The sequence below is a fragment of the Danio rerio genome, chromosome 4, assembly GCF_052040795.2.
Source record: "Danio rerio strain M-AB ecotype USA chromosome 4, GRCz13ab, whole genome shotgun sequence".
Taxonomy (NCBI): Eukaryota; Metazoa; Chordata; class Actinopteri; order Cypriniformes; family Danionidae; genus Danio; species Danio rerio.
This window is the reverse complement of record NC_141024.2, coordinates 52632928-52654693: the sequence shown is the minus strand read 5'-3', so window position 1 is coordinate 52654693 and position 21766 is coordinate 52632928. Positions and strand designations below refer to the sequence as shown.

General features: G+C 39.4%; 1 protein-coding gene and 3 non-coding genes across 4 annotated transcripts in view; 1 reads left to right on the top strand and 3 right to left on the bottom strand.

Moving 5' to 3' along the window:
- LOC137491225 (uncharacterized) overlaps window positions 1-21766 on the top strand; it is a 481743-nt gene that overhangs the window by 416538 nt on the left and 43439 nt on the right. The gene's annotated exons all lie outside the window — the stretch shown is intronic.
- On the bottom strand, window positions 8357-8429 carry trnak-cuu (transfer RNA lysine (anticodon CUU)). Its single transcript has one exon. It is a non-coding gene; the product is annotated as a tRNA-Lys (tRNA).
- On the bottom strand, window positions 15233-15351 carry LOC137494013 (5S ribosomal RNA). Its single transcript, XR_015489537.1, has one exon. It is a non-coding gene; the product is annotated as a 5S ribosomal RNA (ribosomal RNA).
- Window positions 15530-15648, bottom strand: LOC137494040 (5S ribosomal RNA). The gene has a single exon (XR_015489582.1). It is a non-coding gene; the product is annotated as a 5S ribosomal RNA (ribosomal RNA).

Below are 21766 nucleotides of genomic sequence, written 5' to 3'. Positions count from 1 at the left end.
ATAATCGTAGAACATTTGACAGGCAAAGACCACAGCCAATAGCTCTTTCTCGATTTGTGCATATCTCATTTCAGTCTCAGTGAGAGTGTGTGAGGCATAGCTAATAGGCTGATCATCCTGTAGACATGCTGCGCCCAATCCATATTGAGAAGCATCACATGTGATAGTTACAGGTTTGCTTACATCAAAATATCTCAGCACTGGTGGGAATGTGATGCACTTTTTTAGCATGTTAAATGCCTCCTGCTGTTGATGCGACCAGCACCAAGCTACGTCCCTGTGGAGCAGCTGTCGTAGTGGTGTTGCCAGTTCACTAAAGTTTGGAATGAATTTGCAGAGGTAGTTAGCCATACCCAAAAAACGTTGCAAAGCAGCTTTGTCACTTGGTGGTTGCATTTCTGTTATGGCCTGTATTTTGGCTGGGTCTGGTTTTAGTCCTTGTTCTGTGAACAGATGGCCCACATAACTGACTTTTCTGAGCTTGAACTTACACTTCTGTGGGTTGAGTTTTAGATTCACCTGCCGTGCCCTGTTTAGAACCTTCTTTAAGTTTTCATCATGCTCTTTTTCCCCTTTTCCTCCGACGATGATGTCATCTACAATTATGGCACATGGAAATCCTGCAAAGATCTGTTCCATTGCCCTCTGGAACACCTCAGATGCTGAATTAATGCCGAAAGGCATGCGCAAAAAACGATATCTGCCAAATGGAGTTGCAAAAGCAGTGCAAAGGGAGGACTCGTGATCTAACTTAATTTGCCAGAATGAGCTTTTAGCATCAAGCACTGAAAAGACATTGGCATTGGACATTTGTGAAGCTACCTCTTCTACTGTGCGCATGGGATGGTGAGGGCGCATAAGGGCTTCGTTTAGATCCCGTGGATCTATGCATAAACGAATCTTGTCAGTGTCTTTTTTATGTGTGGCAACCATTGGGGACACCCACTGTGTGGGCTCTGAAATGGGTGTTATTACCCCCAGCTTTGTCATGTTTTTTAATTCAGCTTCCACTTTATCCCGCATCGCCACAGGTATTCGGCGAGGGGGGCGGACCACAGGAGTAATGTCCGGGTTAATCTTCATCGAATATGTCACTGGTAAGGTGCCTAGCTTATCATCAAAGAGGTCAGCATATTCTGTAAATATTTCTTGTGGCAAATTTGGATTTTTGTTGAGATCAATTCCATGCACTTCTTCCTTAAGGGATATCAAGTCCATTTTTAAACAGTCTGGCAGGCCCAGCAATGATTTGACATTTTTATCAACAACGTGAAACTCCAACATATGTGATTTTTGTTTGCTAGTCCAGCATTGCATCATCACCGTTCCTTGTGTTTGAATCACAGTGCCTCCATAAGCCACTAATGTTGTTTTTGACTTTTCCTGGATTTTCTCATCATGTCTCAGTGTTTGGTATGTCTCAGTTGAGATGACATTACACTTTGCTCCGGTGTCAATTTTAAGCTCAAGTGGCTTGCCATTTACTGTCAGGCTGCAATGTATTTCTTGCTTGTTTATCCTGTTATGACTAACTGCATCTATTTCACTGGCACCCAGACATAGTCCATCGATATGAAATGACTCTTCGCTACTGTCTGTGTTTGCGTCAGTGATTTGATGAATGGATTTGAAATTGTCGTATGACGCAGATTTGCATTGGGACATGAAATGATTAAACTTTTTACAACGGTGACATTGTTGTCCAAAAGCTTTGCATTGATCACGTTTTGCTGGATGATTTCCACCACAATTTTTACAGTTGACAATGTTCTTTGTCCCACTCTTGTGTTTTCGCTGCTGGTGCTCAACTGCCTTTTTTCTCCCCTTTGCATTGAAGTGTATTGCGTCGACGCTCGCAAGTCCGCTACGCGGTGCGGCCCGCACTTTCGTGTGCTGTTCGGTCAATTCGCTGATTTGGCATATCTTAATCGCTTTTGTAAGCGTCAGATCACTTTCTCTGAGCAGCACTCTTCTCACGCTATCATTGTCTATGCCACACACTAGCCTGTCTCTGATTAATTCGTCTGAGAGGGCACCAAAGTTACATGTTTTTGCTTTATTTCTAAGTGTACTCACATAAGCTTCGATAGTTTCTCCTGGTTTTTGATTCCTGGTATTAAATGAATGTCTCTCCATCGTCACATTTGTCTCCGGATTACACACTTCTCTGAATTTCCGTTTTAAACATTCTGGATCCTCTCTTGACTCGCTGGCGTGATTACATCTTGACCATCGGCTGCCAGTAACGCTGGAGCGTATGTGAACGAACGCTCTCTCTCGATCGCCTCTGGTCCCGCGAGATTGAGGAGTATGTAGGCTTTGGTTTTTTCTGGCTTATCGCTGTGAGCTGCGGCGATGAATATGTCGAACTCCAATTCGAATTTTCGCCAGTTTTCAGCTATATTGCCGTCGAATATCAGCGGGTCTGGTCGGCGAAATCCCTCGGCCATTATTTCTTCTTTACTTCTGACACCATGTAGTTTGTTGATATGAAAAATGGAGACAGTTATCAGGAACAATAGGCTTACTTTATTTTAGCTTTCACGTGCTTGGCTGCTCATAACATCACTAACTTGTACAACCACCCGGATAGGGAAACTGTGTTCTTCCGGGCACCGGAAAGACCATATATGAACATAGCAGTTATCTACACCGCTCCTCTATATAAAATCTGAACCCACTTTATAAAATTCTCCCCAAAACCAAAACTCTTTAGCACTCCAAATAAAAAGTCATGCTCCACCCTATCAAAAGCTTTCTCGAAGTCCAGACTAATTAAAAAACCATCTTTCTGCTTATCATTTATATATCTAATTGTGTCTTTAATACTCATAGTTGTATCCGCAATGTCTCGTCCTTTTATACTATATGCTTGGTTTGTTTTTATTATGCTTGGCATCACTTCTTTTAGTCTATTAGCCAAAACTTTGGCTAAAATCTTCAAATCAGTATTAAGCATTGTTATAGGTCTATAGTTTTTTAAAGCTACTTTATCCCCCTTTCCTTTGTATATCACCTTCATTAAGCCCATCCCCATTCTTTTATTTATCTCACCATTCTCAAAAATCTCATCATATACTTCCTTTAAAATACTAGATAAAATATCTTTAAAAACAATATAAAATTCACTTCCCAACCCATTTATTCCTGGACTTTTCTTTTTGTTTAATCCACTAATTGCTCTTTTTATTTCTTCTTCTCTTATCTCTTCGTCACATTCTCTTTTTTCCCCTTCTTCTACTCTTGATTTTATTAGATTTAGTAATTCCCCTTTTTCTTTTTCTTTTATTCCCTCTGTGCAAAACAATTTCTCATAATATGATCTTATTTCTTCCAAAATCTCCTCATGTTGTTCTACTATGTTCCCATTTTTGCTCCTTATTTCTCTAATCATTTCTGCCTTCCCTCTTCTCTTTTCTAGATCAAAGAAAAATTTAGTGCACTTTTCCCCCTCCACTGTAAATTTTGCTTTCCTTCTTAATCTTGCACCTTCAAATTTCTCCTCCTCCATTTCATTTAATCTTCCTTGCAGTTCTTTTATCTTTTGTATATTTTTTCCATTCTCATTTTTCAATTCGTTTTCTAGTTTTTCTTTCAGCTCCTTTTCCTTATATTTTTTACAATTTTGTAATTGTCTACAATATTTTATCATAAACTTTTTAACTAAATACTTCACATTCTCCCACCACATTCTTTTGTCCTCATTATAAATTTCATTCCCTTTTTCCTTTTGAATAATTTCCTTTTCACTTAAAACATAGTCTTCATTCTTTAAAACCGCTGTGTTTAAAACCCATACCCCTGGCCCTCTTTTCACATTACTCCAGTCTAGCTTCATAAAAAGTGGCTTATGGTCACTCAGACTTGTTTCTTCATATTTAATCTTGTTTATAAACCCTTCAACATTTCTTGTGCATAAAATAAAATCAATTCTTGTTTGACAACAAAAATTCCCCACTATCTGTCTTCTTGAGTACTCTTTTGTCTGTTCATTCCTTTCTCTCCACACATCAATTAAATTCATTTCCTCCATCAATATTTTCAGTTCTTTTCTCCCCTTATCCGTTATAAAACCATTCCCTCAGCCATTTCTAATTTACTAAAAACAGTGTTAAAATCACCCATGATAATAACTCTTTCGTGTTTCTTTAAATAATCTCTAAGTACATTAAAATACTCTTTCTTTTTGTTCTCCTCTGTTGGGGCGTGAACATTCACCATAATTACTTTTTTCTTTTCATACTCCATTTCACATATCATACACTTTCCCTCTTTGTCATTATAGATTGTTTTACATAAAACCCCACTGTTTTCTTTTAGTAAAATTGCAACTCCTCTCCCTAGTCTCCCATCCCCATTATTGGATAACATTTCCCCACTCCACCTTTTTCTTATTTCCTTCATGCATTCTTCCCTCCAGTTTGTCTCTTGTAGTAAAATCACATCTTCTCGTTTACACATTTCTTTCACTTTTTCAAATTTCCTGATGTCTAAAAGCCCTCTTGCATTAAAAGACACAATTCCTAAAACCATAAAAAATATAAAAACATTCATAAAAGACATAAAAACATTAATAAAAAACATCATCTCAGTCCATATCTTCCAAGCCCTTTAGCAACTCATACTTATTTGCGCATTCAATTTCTTCATCTTTTAGCAGTTTTTTTCTTGCAGTCTCTAAATTAGGTTTTTATCTTTAACGATCTTCTCCTTTTTGCTGATTTCCCCTGTGTCTCTTTGTTTCCATCCTTTTGTAAATTTCCCTCTAAATCGGCTTGCTCGTCATTACTTTGGCCTTTTGTCTCCTCTGTGTCCAATGCCTTTTGAAAACTGTCTGTGATGTCCATTTGTGTCCAAAATGTGTCTTCCTGTTGTCCTTGATTTAAGTCTTTATTATTCGAATCGCTCAATTCTGCTGCTTCCAAAACACTCTTTAAACTGTCAGTCATATCCATTTGTGTCCATGTTGTCCCTTCCTGTTCAGTGACTCTGTCTATTCCATTAGTCTCATTCTCGTGTAGTTTTTCACTTTCAGATTCTGTACTTTTTTCTTGTGTTGTTGTTTTGTCCTCTGACTGGATATTGTCTCCTTCATACATCTGCCTGCCCACCTGCTGCTCTACCTCCTCCTCCTCTTCCCCAATCCAACATTCACATTTATTTAAAACCTTATTACAATCCGGGCACTTTACAGCAGTGCAAAACTTTGCAAAGTGCCCCCTTTCCTCGCACTTATAGCACCTAAAATCAGGACAGTCTTTTACCACATGATCTGGGCTCATGCACAGCCTGCACGTTTTCACCTAATGACTGTGCATCACCCTAAAGTATTGTGGACCTTCTGCTATCTCTATTCTTGTGCTGTACGGGAGGGACGCCACTTCTTTGGGGAATCTGCTTTTCACAAACCTCGTCCCATCTTCAATATTTGTGCCCGGATAAAAACTTCTTTTAATTTTTTAAATGGGACAAACTCCCCAATGATCCAATTTGTCTAAAATATTTTTATCAGCAACATATACAGGCAGATGCATGAAGGAGACATGCCTCTTTTGTAGCCTCTTAACTGCACAGTTTATCCCTTTAATAGTGAATTCGTCCAATAACTCATAAGCATCGTCCCTGAGTGGGCTTGAACCACCTACCTTTCAGTTAACAGCTGAACGCGCTAACCGCTTGCGCCACAGAGACTTAGAGAAAAGTCACCTACAGTGGTAGAAAGGCGGAACTTTGTCTCAAAAGGTCTGCTATATGAACCCTAATGTAAGTTTGTTGAGAGTGAGAGAGAAAAGTAACAGAAACGCCCAACGTGGGGCTCGAACCCACAACCCTGAGATTAAGAGTCGCATGCTCTACCGACTGAGCTAGCCGGGCTGATAAGAAACTTTTCAAGAGCTAGACACCGTTTACAGTAATACCTTCCCTACCCGTGAAATTGTTCTGCTAAATCCTGATTTCATCTTGTAATGCTGGACAGAATGTGGCTCATGATATATGCCCAGTGCACGTGTTAGCAGTTGCAAGGCAGCAAAATGCAGAATTCGCCCCTGCGTGGGCTTGAAACACCACCCTTTCAGTTAACAGCCGAACACGCTAACCGATTGCGCCACAGAGACTTAGGGAAAAGTCACCTACAGTGGTAGAAAGGCGGAACTTTGTCTCAAAAGGTCTGCTATATGAACCCTAATGTAAGTTTGCTGAGAGAGAAAGAGAAAAGTAACCGAAATGCCTAACGTGGGGCTCAAACCCACAACCCTGAGATGAAGAATCTCATGCTCTACCGACTGAGCTAGCCAGGTTATTGAAAACCTATTCCAAGAGCTAGACACTGTTTAAAGTAATACCCTCCCTACCCGTGAGAATCTTCTGCTAAATCCTGATTTCATCTTGTAACGCTGGACAGAATGTGGCCCAGGATATATGCCCAGTGCACGTGTTAGCAGTTGCAAGGCAGCAAAATGCCTAATTCGTCCCTGGGTGGGGTTGAACCACCAACCTTTCAGTTAACAGCCGAACGCACTAACCTATTGCGCCACAGAGACTGAGTAAGAAGTCACCTACAGTGGTAGAAAGGCGGAACTTTGTCTCAAAAGGTCTGCTATACGAACCCTAATGTAAGTTTGTTGAGAGAGAGAGATAAAAGTAACAGAAACGCCCAACGAAGGGCTCAAACCCACGACCCTGAGATGAAGAATCTCATGCTCTACCGACTGAGCTAGCCAGGTTGATGAGAAGCTGTTTCAAGAGCTAGACACTGTTTACAGTAATACCTTCCCTACCCGTGAGAATATTCTGCTAAATCCTGATTTCATCTTGTAACGCTGGACAGAATGTGGCCCAGGATATATGCCCAGTGCACGTGTTAGCAGTTGCAAGGCAGCAAAATGCCTTATTCGTCCCTGGGTGGGCTTGAACCACCAACCTTTCAGTTAACAGCCGAACGCGCTAACTGATAGCCCAACAGAGACTAAGGGAAAAGTCACCTACAGTGGTAGAAAGGCGGAACTTTGTCTCAAAAGGTCTGCTATATGAACCCTAATGTAAGTTTGTTGAGCAAGAGAGAGAAAAGTAACAGAAACGCCCAACGTGGGGCTCGAACCCACGACCCTGAGATTAAGAGTCTCATGCTCTACCGACTGAGCTAGCCAAGCTGATGAGAAACTCTTTCAAGAACTAGAAACTGTTTTCTGTAATACTTTCCCTACCTCTGAAAATCTTCTGCTAAATCCTGATTTCATCTTGTAACGCTGGACAGAATGTGGCTCATGATATATGCCCAGTGCACGTGTTAGCAGTTGCAAGGCAGCAAAATGCAGAATTCACCCCTGCGTGGGCTTGAAACACCACCCTTTCAGTTAACAGCCTAACACGCTAACCGATTGCGCCACAGAGACTTAGGGAAAAGTCACCTACAGTGGTAGAAAGGCGGAACTTTGTCTCAAAAGGTCTGCTATATGAACCCTATTGTAAGTTTGCTGAGAGAGAAAGAGAAAAGTAACCGAAATGCCTAACGTGGGGCTCAAACCCCCAACCCTGAGATGAAGAATTTCATGCTCTACCGACTGAGCTAGCCAGGTTAATGAAAACCTATTTCAAGAGCTAGACACTGTTTAAAGTAATACCCTCCCTACCCGTGAGAATCTTCTGCTAAATCCTGATTTCATCTTGTAACGCTGGACAGAATGTGGCCCAGGATATATGCCCAGTGCACGTGTTAGCAGTTGCAAGGCAGCAAAATGTCTAATTCGTCCCTGGGTGGGGTTGAACCACCAACCTTTCAGTTAACAGCCGAACGCGCTAACCTATTGCGCCACAGAGACTTAGGGGAAGGTCACCTACAGTGGTAGAAAGGCGGAACTTTGTCTCAAAAGGTCTGCTATAAGAACACTAATGTAAGTTTGCTGAGAGAGAGAGAGAAAAGTAACAAAACGCCCAACGAGGGGCTCAAACCCACGACCCTGAGATGAAGAATCTAATGCTCTACCGACTGAGCTAGCCAAGGTTGATGAGAAGCTGTTTCAAGAGCTAGACACTGTTTACAGTAATACCTTCCCTACCCGTGAGAATATTCTGCTAAATCCTGATTTCATCTTGTAACGCTGGACAGAATGTGGCCCAGGATATATGCCCAGTGCACGTGTTAGCAGTTGCAAGGCAGCAAAATGCCTAATTCGTCCCTGGGTGGGCTTGAACCACCAACCTTTCAGTCAACAGCCGAACGCGCTAACCGATTGCACCACAGAGACTTAGGGAAAAGTCACCTACAGTGGTAGAAAGGCGGAACTTTGTCTCAAAACGTCTGCTATATGAACCCTAATGTAAGTTTGTTGAGAGTGAGAGAGAAAAGTAACAGAAACGCCCAACGTGGGGCTCGAACCCACGACCCTGAGATTAAGAGTCTCATGCTCTACCGACTGAGCTAGCCGGGCTGATGAGAAACTCTTTCAAGAACTAGACACTGTTTTCTGTAATAACTTTCCCAACCTTTGAAAATCTTCTGCTAAATCCTGATTTCATCTTGTAACGCTGGACAGAATGTGGCCCAGGATATATGTCCAGTGCACGTGTTAGCAGTTGCAAGGCAGCAAAATGCCTAATTCGTCCCTGGGTGGGGTTGAACCACCAACCTTTCAGTTAACAGCCGAACGCGCTAACCTATTGCGCCACAGAGACTGAGTAAGAAGTCACCTACAGTGGTAGAAAGGCGGAACTTTGTCTCAAAAGGTCTGCTATACGAACCCTAATGTAAGTTTGTTGAGAGAGAGAGATAAAAGTAACAGAAACGCCCAACGAAGGGCTCAAACCCACGACCCTGAGATGAAGAATCTCATGCTCTACCGACTGAGCTAGCCAGGTTGATGAGAAGCTGTTTCAAGAGCTAGACACTGTTTACAGTAATACCTTCCCTACCCGTGAGAATATTCTGCTAAATCCTGATTTCATCTTGTAACGCTGGACAGAATGTGGCCCAGGATATATGCCCAGTGCATGTGTTAGCAGTTGCAAGGCAGCAAAATGGCTAATTCGTCCCTGGGTGGGCTTGAACCACCAACCTTTCAGTTAACAGTTGAATGCGCTAACTGATTGCGCCTCACAAACTTAGTAAAAAGTCACCTACAGTGGTAGAAAGGCGGAACTTTGTTTCAAAAGGTCTGCTATATGAAGCCTAATGAAAGTTTGCTGAGAGAGAGGCAACAGAAACACCCAACGTGGGGCTCGAACCCACGACCCTGAGAATAAGAGTCTCATGCTCTACTGACTGACCTAGCCGGCTGAAGCTTGTTTAAGAGCTAGACACCGTTTTCTGTAATACCTTCCCTACCCGTGACAATCTTCTGCTAAATCCTGATTTCATCTTGTAATGCTGGACAGAATGTGGCCCAGGATATATGCCCAGTGCACGTGTTAGCAGTTGCAAGGCAGCAAAATGTCTAATTCGTTGAACCAACAACCTTTCAGTTAACAGCCGAACGCGCTAACCTGTTGCGCCACAGAGACTTAGGGAAAGGTCACCTACAGTGGTAGAAAGGCGGAACTTTGTCTCAAAAGGTCTGCTATATGAACCATAATGTAAGTTTCCTGAGAGAGAGAGAGAAAAGTAACAGAAACGCCCAACGTGGGGCTCGAACCCAGGACTCTGAAATTAAGAGTCTCATGCTCTACTGTTGGAATATCTTGCCAATTCCATACGTGTTCAATAAGAAAAGGTCTGGAGAGGGTTTTCTTCAATGCTTAAAATATTAGTAATTTATTAGATACAAATGAATAATTCGATGACAGAGCTCTGGGTTTTATTACCCCAATGGAATACAAGAATTAAATTCAAGATGTTCGCAACTAACATACATTTCTTGACTCCAGCATATATACACAACTGATCTTAACAGGTGGAGTTTTGGTTTAACGTCACTTATCAGTCATTCTGCAGTCTCTTGGCCCTTTGTTACCCCTGGACATTACTTCCTCTTTCTGCAACCTTTCTCTGCATACCAGAACTGAACACTTCCGTGCATCTTTAATATATTTCACACTTCTACAAGCATCATGACAACTTGTGACATGTCTAGACTTCTGGAACAAACCTAAATTTATTCTTATTCTGCTTTTTCCACTTGTCAGCAGTTCTTCTAAAAAGTATGCAGCACAGTAAAAAAGAGGAAGTTTGTCTGGTCAAGATGTTTTATAATACAATAGAAAAGATTGATTAATCTGTTGTTAGTCTAAACATTTTCCTAATAAAAAAAACACAAAAGTAATGAAAATAAATTCCTTTTCTCCAACAATTCCCCTTTTCTGCTCCTCTCTGGAGCAGAGAAAAACAAAAACAGATAATCAAATCTCCACAAAAATGTCCCATTGTCATTACTGCAGGCCTTTGCCTAAATCTTTGTTTTACCTCTTATTCAAAACAATCGTTAACATTATAGTGCTCATTCATTATGTTAGATGATGCCTATAACCCCTTTCAACTAAATTTCTTTAACTTTTTTAAATTCAGTTTATAATTTCTACACTCTTGGTTCTCCTCTTCAGTGGTGCAGTCTCTTCCCTCTTGAAGTCACTCCGATATCTTCTTTTAATAAGGATTTTATTTGCTATATTTAGGCTTATTACTCCCAACACTCTTACTAACTTTCAATTAACCAATCATTAAAATTTTCCATTCTTATACACTTTATCAATAAAGGTAATTTTTTTTTCTTCTTCCCCAACAAAATTAGAATAAATATGACAATAATAAAAATGTAAACAAAATTTAAAAACTCCAACATAAAAAAATAAAAATCTGATTAAAAGGAAATCCACACCCATAAAGATATGCTCTAATTAAAAATCCCACTGTATAATTACGATCAAAGATTAACACCTGTGAAAACACATGTGATTGGAATTAGAAATTCACTAATACAAAATTATAATCCCCATGAATAGTTCAAACTGAATTTCAACATTTTAAATTTATTACAGCACAAAAATTACAATTGAGATTTAGGATGAAAAATCAACAACTTCAAAGTAGGATTCAACTCAACAATTATTAAAATGAAAGATTCAGAACTTAATCGTAACAATGTTATTAAACTAACAACTCAAACTCGTCACCAAATGATTAAAACCAAAATTCAAACATATTTAAACTAGATTCCTTTTTTTTCTCAATGTCTTAAAATGGGAAAATCAAAAACACAACAATGTGATTAAAATAAAATAAAAATCTTAAGAATCTCTTCAAATAAAAGGTTCAAAAACCACAATGGCTTAAAATAAAAATCTTAAAGTGTCTTTAAATTAAAGATTTAAAAACAACAATGGCTCAAACTAAAATAATCTTCAAAAATGTGTTCAAATAAAAGAATCTTAAACTCATAATGATGTGTTTAAAATAAAATAATCTTAAAATGTCTTGAAATAAAAGATTACGAAAAAAACATACAAATGTCTTAAAATAAAAGATAAAAAGCATAATAATTTCTTAAACTAAAATATAATAAAAAAACATAAAGAATGTCTTCTCATAAAAGATAAAAAAAGTTTTGTCTAAAATAAAAGAATAAAAATAATTTTAAAAAACTTAAAAAAAAACTACCGTATGTAAAATAAAATAATTTTAAAATGTAATTATTTATTTATTTTTCCTAAATTTTCTCCAATCTAATTTGTCCAATTAATTAATTCATTCTTTCATTTTCTATAAGGCTTAGTTCCTTTATTAATCTGGGGCAACCACAGTGGAATGAATCTCCAACTTATTCATCATATGTTTTACACAGCGTATGCCCTTCTAGCTGTAACCCATCTCTGGGAAACGTCCATACACACTTAATCACACACTTTCTGTCAGATTGTCATTTGCTAGTAAATCAGTCTTATTTTCTCTTTCTATTTTAGAATTTAATGTGGTTTTTGGTTCCCCTTTTTGTGTTGGCCTGTAACTAATTTACAGTTGGCCTCATGCATTGGTGTTGCAGCGTGTTCAGCTCCCACACAAATATATGCTTACACACTCCAATTAGTCAGATATCCCCTTTTGGTGTTTTATCCCCCTTTCGGCCTGGGCCTAGCTCCAGGCCGTTTTACACCCCTATATTGACTGTCAAGTTAATCCGGCCAGCCTCACACCTTCAGCAACCTGTTTAGAAAAAATCGGGAAAAAAGGTTGTTAATTTGTCATTATATAATCTCTACATAACGCCTGTTTCACACCGCAAGCGTCAGCGGCGCGTGAGCAGAGGGTGAGCAGCGCGTGTGTTTTCGGCGTCCATGTTAACAGATTAAAGCTTTCATACCGCACGCAGCAGCAGCGCGTCAGAGCGAGGCATGAGCTTTGTTTTATGTTCACTCGAGGTTTTCCTACCGGGAGCTGTTTGCACTGTGAATCTGACAACACGAAAATAAGTAAAAGAATGGCATGCATTGGTTACTTTTGTCTGTCTCATCATCTGCACGAGCATGAATTAACGAGCTGTTATTCTGCCGCTGGACATTACTGAAACGGAGAAAGTAACACTAGTTTGATCATGTATAAATATCTTTATAACTATATTGTATAAATATGATTATAACTAGGTCTACAGCAACCTGACAATCAAAAAAACAAATGACATGACATCACAGGCGATTGTCTTCTGACTGTAGATGCTTCTCATATAAGTTTGCTTAAAAAGCATACAGTACTATTTGATCTATAAAATGTGTAAAATAAACATTTGCAGGTTAAAGAAACAGCATAGGATGAAGTTGTCGTGAGTCTTGGTGCAGATGAAAAGTTTAACAAGTGTATTTGTATATAGAGAGACATGTGTAACTAGATAGAATAGACAGAGATAGGTTGATCTCTGCAGCAGCTGCCGAAGAGCTGAAACGTCATGATTTACATAACTTTTGAAAATACGCATAATAAAACATGTGCATAACTGAGTAGGTTAAACTTTTATTTGATTAGAAAAGATGCGCATGAACTACGAAGGAAACACTTAACAAATTACAGCATGTACATTAAAAAAAGGTTTGTTAGAGATGATGATGAAAATGTGTGTGAATGGACAAACCAGCAGACTGAGCACACTGCAGAACATCTTAAATGTTGTTTTAGTCATTCTAAAATGCATTTACTGTTTCAGTATTATTGTATATTATTAATTACCTCAGAGCGTCTGGAGCATGTCAAGATGGCTTCAAACGCCCCCACGTGTTCATTGTGTGTCAGCATTGTCTTCTGAGGTGCAAGTACATTTATTAAATAAACAATTATTGCCGCAGCTTCTTCTACCACAGTAAATTCTGTTTTTACTGTTGATATTTGGCGCAAGTTAATCAGGAAGTGACGATTGTGTTCTCTTTGACTTGTTGGATGATAACACTGCTTTATTCGCATCTTTTAGGTGTTATTCCAGTTGTGCACAAATTTATGTAATATATTTGGATGGAAACTTAGATATTGCCTAAATTTTTGTCACACACAGAACAAAGTCACGTACGAGAATGGCTTGTTCTTTTTTTCATAAATAATTAGCTTAACCTTTGACATGTACTGTTACTAGATTAATGGGATTACTATTCTTTCTAAAAAGTATTTTTAGTACTGCATACCTTCTAAATGTTATCAACCTCTATCACTTGATCAATAAAAAGGTCAGACACAAGTACACTGTTAAATCTATTAAAACTGATAAACGTGTATAAAAGTTTAGAAACATTTTATAAACGTCACACATTACATTACTCATTTTATTATACTTAAATATTTAAATACTTTAAATTAAAAATTATGCATTAACTTGAGCAGCTGTTTTCCCAGGCTAACTGTCTCTGTTTCACCGATGGTTGCTTCTTTTTAAATATATACGCTCATATTTGCTATAACTTTGCATGAGCAGATCAAGTTCAGCTGGAGAAAGAAATGGTGATCTCTTTTTTAAGATGTTGCCATGGTCACTCGTAATATCTGCGCTCCATTGATAATGTCTTTTTATAGTCACAGTGTGCGCGCTTAACAATGGCTGTTTCTCAATATGCGTTCTTCAGCGGTCTTGCGTCCTCGTGTTCTCGTGAAACGTCATCATCAGCTGCCTAAGTTCAGTTCCAATACTCAAGACCGCAAGTACGGAGGACGCGTGAAACTTCCCGGATGTGTTCTTGATATCGAGGACGCACCAATGCAGACTTCAGCAGCGAGCTCGCTCTGGAAGTCCCAGAAGTCATTGCGACTGGAGGTGGGAAGCGCAGCATTTTATTTAGATTTATTATTAAAGTTCAGAGATATCACTTATTTACCTCAGGAGTTTCCCTAAATGAAACGGTGTAAGTAAACATTAACATGAACATCTTAATAAAGGAATAAACACATTAAGGGTGTTTGGTTGATGAAATTCGTATTAAAATTTGTTTTATTTATATTGTGCAGAGTATATTTATAATGTTTTTATGCAAAGTATATATTTTGAAGAAGGGGGAAACAATAAATCTTTGTATGAAGGCAGTTATGTTTAAATAATTTCCATTTAAAACGCGTGAAGGTCACGTGACCATCAGGAAGAACGCAGCATCCCATTTCTCAAAGGACGCGTTCTCTGCCCTCGCGGTCTCCTGAGTTCGTTCTTCCGAGGACACCTGGCAAGACCGCACTCTACAAGAACGCAAGTCCATTCTCTGCGTTCTTGGAATTGAGAAACAGCCTCTGAGTTGGTCTACTCAATGTTGATTGATCTAACTCAGATCAGCTATTCTGAAACCAAAAATCCTCCCGCTCTCTGTAAATCAACTCAGAGTTCAAGTTTAAACTCCGAGTTGTTTGAAACTCCTTACTGAAACAGGCCCCAGGTAAGGAAGTGAATGCCACTTGTATTTGTTTTGTTTTAGTTCAGAATAGAATTCTTTTTATGTTTCTAGCGAGGTAAGGGGTTTGCTTATGAGTTAGAATTGTTTTGTTATATTTATTTCTTTGATTTGGCTTCACTAGCGTCCCCTTACTCTTAAGTTGACCTAATTTTGTTTGATACTTTGTTTAATTTGTTACTTTAATATTGTAAATATTTTTTCTTATTGTATACATATTTGGGCATTATTCTGATTTCACTTTTTTGTACATTAAATCACTTTTGTTGGCAGTTTTGTTGTTTTTGTCTTTTACTTTTACCCATCATCTTGTAACAGTACCACACCTTTTAAATGTTATTACCTTTACCCTAGACTAACATCAAAGAGGTTGTAACACAAAAGAAGGACTTCGAAAAGCTTATAGCACCTGGTATTCCCAGGCGGTCTCCCATCCAAGTACTAACCAGGCCCAACCCTGCTTTACTTCCGAGTTCAGATGAGATCGGACATTTCCAAGGTGGTATGGCCGTAAGCGAGAGAGGCTGTCAAGAGTTGGCTATTTAAAACAGGCGCAGCACCAGGGACCGAGCGCAGCTCAGCTGGCATCGACACAGCACCGACAGAAACAATGCCCTTGAAGGTGAAAAAAAAAAATGGCAGCGAAGCTGTGACACGGGGAAGTCTATCAGCTGCCAAATGAAGGACTTCCAAAAGCATACAGCACCTGGTATTCCCAGGCAGTCTCCCATCCAAGTACTAACCAGGCCCGACCCTGCTTTACTTCCGAATTCAGATGAGATCGGGCATTTCCAGGGTGGTATGGCCGTAAGCGAAAGAGGTTGTCAAGAGTTGGCTATTTAAAACAGGCGCAGCACCAGGGAGCAAGAAGCTTGGCAGTGAACTATGATCTTATTTTAATGACAAATGTCTAAGAATACTGCTGATTTACGTTTTTATTTAATTTATACATACGCAATGAATGTAAGCCTGCTAACTGTGTGTGGTTCAAATGATAGAATATGTAAACTTTGTTTATATATATAATTAAATAATAATAAATAAAAGCCTGCGTGTAAGGCTTTTATTTTGAGGACGACGTCACGAGCGCAGATTTGGTTGACCAATTAGAGGAAAGTGGGCGTTTCAGCACCGCCTACATGTGTAAAATGAATTTTAAAGTCGTTAATCCGTTTTCCTACCCTAAACCAAAAAACGAAAATCCAGCCAAAATCTTGTTTTTTCGTTTTCTCGTGAGCAAAAGAAAAACGGAAAAACGGCCGTTTTCTCCATTTCCTTTATTCCGTTTGAAAATGGAAAACAAATGAACAAAATGTACACGGACCATTTTTTGACTTTTTTGGTTTTGTGTTTGTTTTAATATTTCGTTTTAAGTTAATAAGCAGAATAACTGATGAGTTTCCGTTTTTTATGCCTACAGAATAAACAGAAAAACAAAATATTCATCGTTTTTCTGATGTTTCGTTTTCCGTAATAAAAGGAATAATCAAATGAACGGATGATACACGGACCGATTTAGTACAACTGCAATCACTTTTAAACTGTTTAGGAATCATAACTTACTGTATTTTAATCTTTTTGTTCAAGTTTGCTCCTCTCTATTGTTCTGCCAACCGGTCTCGTCTCTGCTCTGTCTCTCTCTGCCGGTGTTCCGGAGAATTCAGTTCCCCCTCCAGAGCGCATGCGCAAATTCAGTATCATGAATGATGACGCAATGAAGTCGCTCCAGCGGACCGAATCAGCAGTGTGGTGTGTGAAACCGGTTATGTTAAATTAAACATTAAGAATTAATATTTGTAAACGTGACTTTGCCAAAAACATTCCTAAATGTAAAAAAAATCCATACTATATTTTAATCACATTGCTAATTCTTATTTAATGCAAATGTTATGATTTATACACGTACACACAGCAACACTTATGCAGTGTACAGTGCAACATTCAGAGGAAAACTTTGGTCAAGGTGTTTATCTAAGACTTTTAGAATTATACAGCAAAATACAGAGACACCATTTAGGATTATACGACATCAGATCGTTGTCATCTGTAAAGCATGCAGTCATAACAATGAAAGCACAGGAAAAGACAACTTAAGAAAAACAAACATTTATTTAGATGGACTTCGGGAAAAAGAAAAAAACTGTTTTCATCTTATGGATTTAACTAGTGCAAGCTGGGCAGAAATATTCTTTGCATACTGGCGGGTTGCCAACTCATGATTGGTGGTACCTCCGGTTACATCCGTCACAGGCAATCTGAAAGATTCATACACACAAAAAGAAAAAAAACATTAAAAGTTGTAAGAATTTCAGCCACTTTAGCAAGGCCTTAACACAACACAAGTGTGGTGTTTAAAATATTACCCAAGCTGAGGTTTGGTCATTATCACTTGGATCACTGAGTCCACAAAACTGACACAGCTCTGTTAAATCTTCTAGTAAATACATACACCAACATAAATCAGCAATTCACAAGGATCAGATTCATATTAAAAGTCATGTTAATACAGAATAAGAGCATCTGAACTTCAATTAACTTACAAACCAATGTTTTTGCAGTAACTAATCTTAACTTACCTGATTCCTGCACAAGAGTGTCCGCAATTTCTCTTCTTATTTTGTCTATGCCCTTCTTTGAATTAGAAAAGGTGATCACGTCATCCTGTAAGATTTTTTCTGCAAACTTAAAAAAAAAAAAAAAAACATTAAAAACAAATACAAGTCAATTTAGCAACCTTATTTTCCATACCTTGCATACAAAAAAACACAAGATGTGCTGCCTTTTTGCAGTGGATGAGGAACTTTGTCACAGGTCCACCTTGACACTTTGCAGCCTTTACTCCTCATAAAAAGCTCTTAAAAACAAATATCATTATGGTGTCTGTTACTATAAAAAATAAATAAACATTTCTTAACTTGTTGCTTCCAGACACCTCTTTATTTTTTCGGGGGACTCTCCCAATGGATCCAAAAAAGGTTTTTTTTTTTTTAGGGAAGGAAAAATTACCTATTAAACAAAAAATAAATAAATAAGCACACACACACACGTTTAGATGTACAATTAATACTCACAGCAAGAGTCCAGGGATTATGTTCATTTATCACCCCCAGAATCAGCTCATATTTGGCTGGATCAAGCTACAAAATAGAGCAAATCAATTATTAAAAAACAAAATCACATTGCTATATACAAATCTTGTATAAAATATTTAGCACATAGATTCAATTTAGAATTTCAAGAACATACCTTCTTTAAGCCTTTGTATGACCCATGCCAGATTTTGGTAATTTCAAAGCAATCGATCATAAATGCCTTCCCTTTTTGACATTGGTTATGTCGCCGTACGCATAAAGAGATGTATGCATTGATAACCTACACATTTTAAAAAAAATCATTAAATAAAACCCTCCAGCATTTTACGAGGATCTTGGTTACTTCAGAATTACAATTAATCCTGAGGCAAGATTGGCATTATTCGATTACAACATCAAATTTGGTAACTTACTCTACCTGATCTTCTAGTTCTTAGCCAGGGTTCAGCCGTGCCAAGTCCATAGAAAAAAAAAATGTTGTATGGCCCAATTTTAGCCGCCAAAATGCAAACATTTTGGTTGTGGACAAAAGAGTCACTATGGCCTGGTAGTGATTTCCCAGAGACTGGAAAAGATGGCAAGGTGACCAGAGGTGCGACACTCAAATTTACAAGGCTTGTGCATGGGGCTGGAGAAGGTGCAGCTGAATAAAGTGCTGCGCATGGGGCGGGAGGAGTTGCGCTCAGGTCCAGAGGGCTTGTGCATAGGGCTGTAGAAGGTGCAGCTGAATAAAGTGCTGCGCATGGGGCGGGAGGAGTTGCGCTCAGGTCCAGACGGCTTGTGCATGGGGCTGGAGAAGGTGCAGCTGAATAAAGTGCTGCGCATGGGGCGGGAGGAGTTGCGCTCAGGTCCAGAGGGCTTGTGCATAGGGCTGTAGAAGGTGCAGCTGAATAAAGTGCTGCGCATGGGGCGGGAGGAGTTGCGCTCAGGTCCAGACGGCTTGTGCATGGGGCTGGAGAAGGTGCAGCTGAATAAAGTGCTGCGCATGGGGCGGGAGGAGTTGCGCTCAGGTCTAGTGGGCTTGTGCATGGGGCTGGAGAAGGTGCAGCTGAATAAAGTGCTGAGCATGGGGCGGGAGGAGTTGCGCTCAGGTCTAGAGGGCTTGTGCATGGGGCTGTAGAAGGTGCAGCTGAATAAAGTTCTGAGCATGGGGCGGGAGGAGTTGCGCTCAGGTCTAGAGGGCTTGTGCATAGGGCTGGTGACCGTGTTAGGCTAAGCCTCTTTATCTTTGTGGAATTCTAGGTTCCTCTCTTATAAAAGGGAACTAAATGATCTAAATTAATTTTAGGAAATTCCACGCCCTTGTCATTTATTAAATGGGCACTTTTCCCCTCCAATTGCAAAATTGTGAATGGCCCCAAAAAACCAGCATCAAGTTTCCCCCCTTTCCTCTGCTGACTTCTCACATTTTTTCGGAGCACTCTTTCCCCAATAGCAAAAGTATGCACAACAGCCCCAGATGTTCTTTTCTTGCCCTTGACCTTTTGTCTTGAGGCTTGCATGTTTTTTTTACGGCCTCAAATACTTGGTCCTGCAGCTGTATGGCAGGCATAACTATTTCAGTCTGCAGGACATCTTCCACAGTATCATTGACCTGATAAATAAAACCAATAAGTAATACACATATAATACAAAATGGAAGCAATTTTTGTGAATAAAACTTACATCAAAAGACACAGGAACCTGTGAAAAATAACGAGCCTCCCTTCCAAAGATCAATCGGAATGGGGAGAACAGCGTGGTTAGCTGTTTTTTGGTCCTGATATTGAAGAGAACGGCGTCAAGATACTGGTCCCATGTCTGCAGTTTTTCCTGACACGGTTTTCCAAGAGCACTTTGGGGGGTGGGGGGGTTAAGAAAACACTTAGGCCCCGTTTACACTAATGCGTTTTAGTTTGAAAACGCATAAGTTTTGCTACGGTTACGCCAACCGTCCACACTACGCCGGAGTTCTCGAGCGCCGAAAACGGAGCGTTTCGAAAACGCTGGAGAGGCCGTTTTCATTTTGAAACGCTGCTGCTCCGTCTCAGTGTGGATGATGGAAAACGGAGACATCTGAAAACGGAGGCGGGGCTGCAGACGTTTGCCTCTCTGATTGGGGCTTTTCCTGAATATTAAGTAGCCTAACACACAGTTCAGTCCTGAATCTTCTCCGTGTAAGTTCAGACTTCGCAAGTTTGATCAAGGCTGCAGTCTCTTCTTCTCAGTTTGATATGGAAAAGCAGACTATACCGAGGACACGGGTAAATCTTCAAAGGGAACAGTGTACTTTATAACTTCATTCACATCACCCTGGCTACGTTGTTTCACTTTCTCAACAATAAAATGTAAACATGATTTAAGGAACTGCCTATTTTCATTTTAATATTAGCAACTTAGACAGCAGACATGTTGAGGCGCCGTGCTGTATAAGATGAGCGTCATCTTCACTGTCTGGATATTTATAACAAAACGGAGCCGATAACAACTGCCTCCTTTCAATTTCAGTGAAAATACGAAACATCCCCTCTCTTTTGCTGAGTATCAGTTTTAAGAATCGATAATGGCCATTTTAAAAGTATAACATACAATAAGTTTATACATTATAGGAAATAAAGGCAAGCGATAAGTCAATATACAGAATGTACGTGGTTACATTAATCATTAACTTATCTTTGCGCTCAGCCAAAACACGTTACCTGAGAACAAGTAATAGATTCCAATCCCCAAAGTCAGGGAATATGTCGTTAGATAAAGACAACAAGATGAATGAAATATCCCGTTTAATAAATATAGTGAGATTAGATCCAGCGGGAGATGCTTGATGAGAAGTCCGACTAGCAGAGCTCTCATCTGGGTACATGGGCTGCAGCGCTTGCCCGAGAGCGTCTGTGTGGTCACGTGATGTGCGTTTTCAGCGTTTTGGTGTGGACGGAGAGCAGTTCAGAAACGCTGGGTAAAACGCGAGTGTGGACGCGGATCGTTTTCATTCTAAAACGCCGTTTTAAAACTAAAACGTACTAGTGTAAACGGGGCCTTAAATGATAATACCCACTTGAAATAACCAAGCCACAGCCATGCTCAACATGACACAATCTTACCTCTGTATTGTGTCATTAATTTTCTCCACCAACCCATTTGTTTGTGGACGGTATGGGGAACAAAGACTTCTCTCAATCCCAAACAGTTTACAGATTTCTTTGTTGATCTGAAAGAAAAAAAAAATCATTGGTACAGACATAACATTACTAAAATGCTCAAATGTTGAGCAAGTTACCATACAGACCTGATTAACAAACTCCCTTCCTTGATCTGTAAGGATTCTCACTGGTGCACCAAATCTATAAAATGTTTTCACAATGCACCAGGAGACCTCCTCTGCGGATTTTGAGGTGAGGGGATATGCTTCTACCCATTTTGTAAAATAGTCTAAGCACACACATGTATTGGTGCCCTTAAGATGTCATGGACAGCTTCCCAACCAAATCCATTCCAACCAACTCCCATGGTTCATTCACCTACACAGAATACAGGTATACAGAGGGATAGAATATCATATAATATATAATACAATATAATATAATAATTCAATACAACTACTGGAGCGTACTCCTCCTGGAGCTTGATGGGTCTATTGACCTGGCAGGCAGAACACTGTTTGATCTACAGAGAGCATAAATGAAGTAATTATTACATTGCTTTTGGTAAAAACTACCACGGTTAAATTACAATTTCATTATGAAGATTATCAGCAACATACCCACTTTTCGATTTCAACACTCATTCCAGGCCAGTAGTACCTGCTGGAAATTGCTTGTATGGTTTTCTCTTTTCCACTGTGACCCCCGGCCTCACTGGCA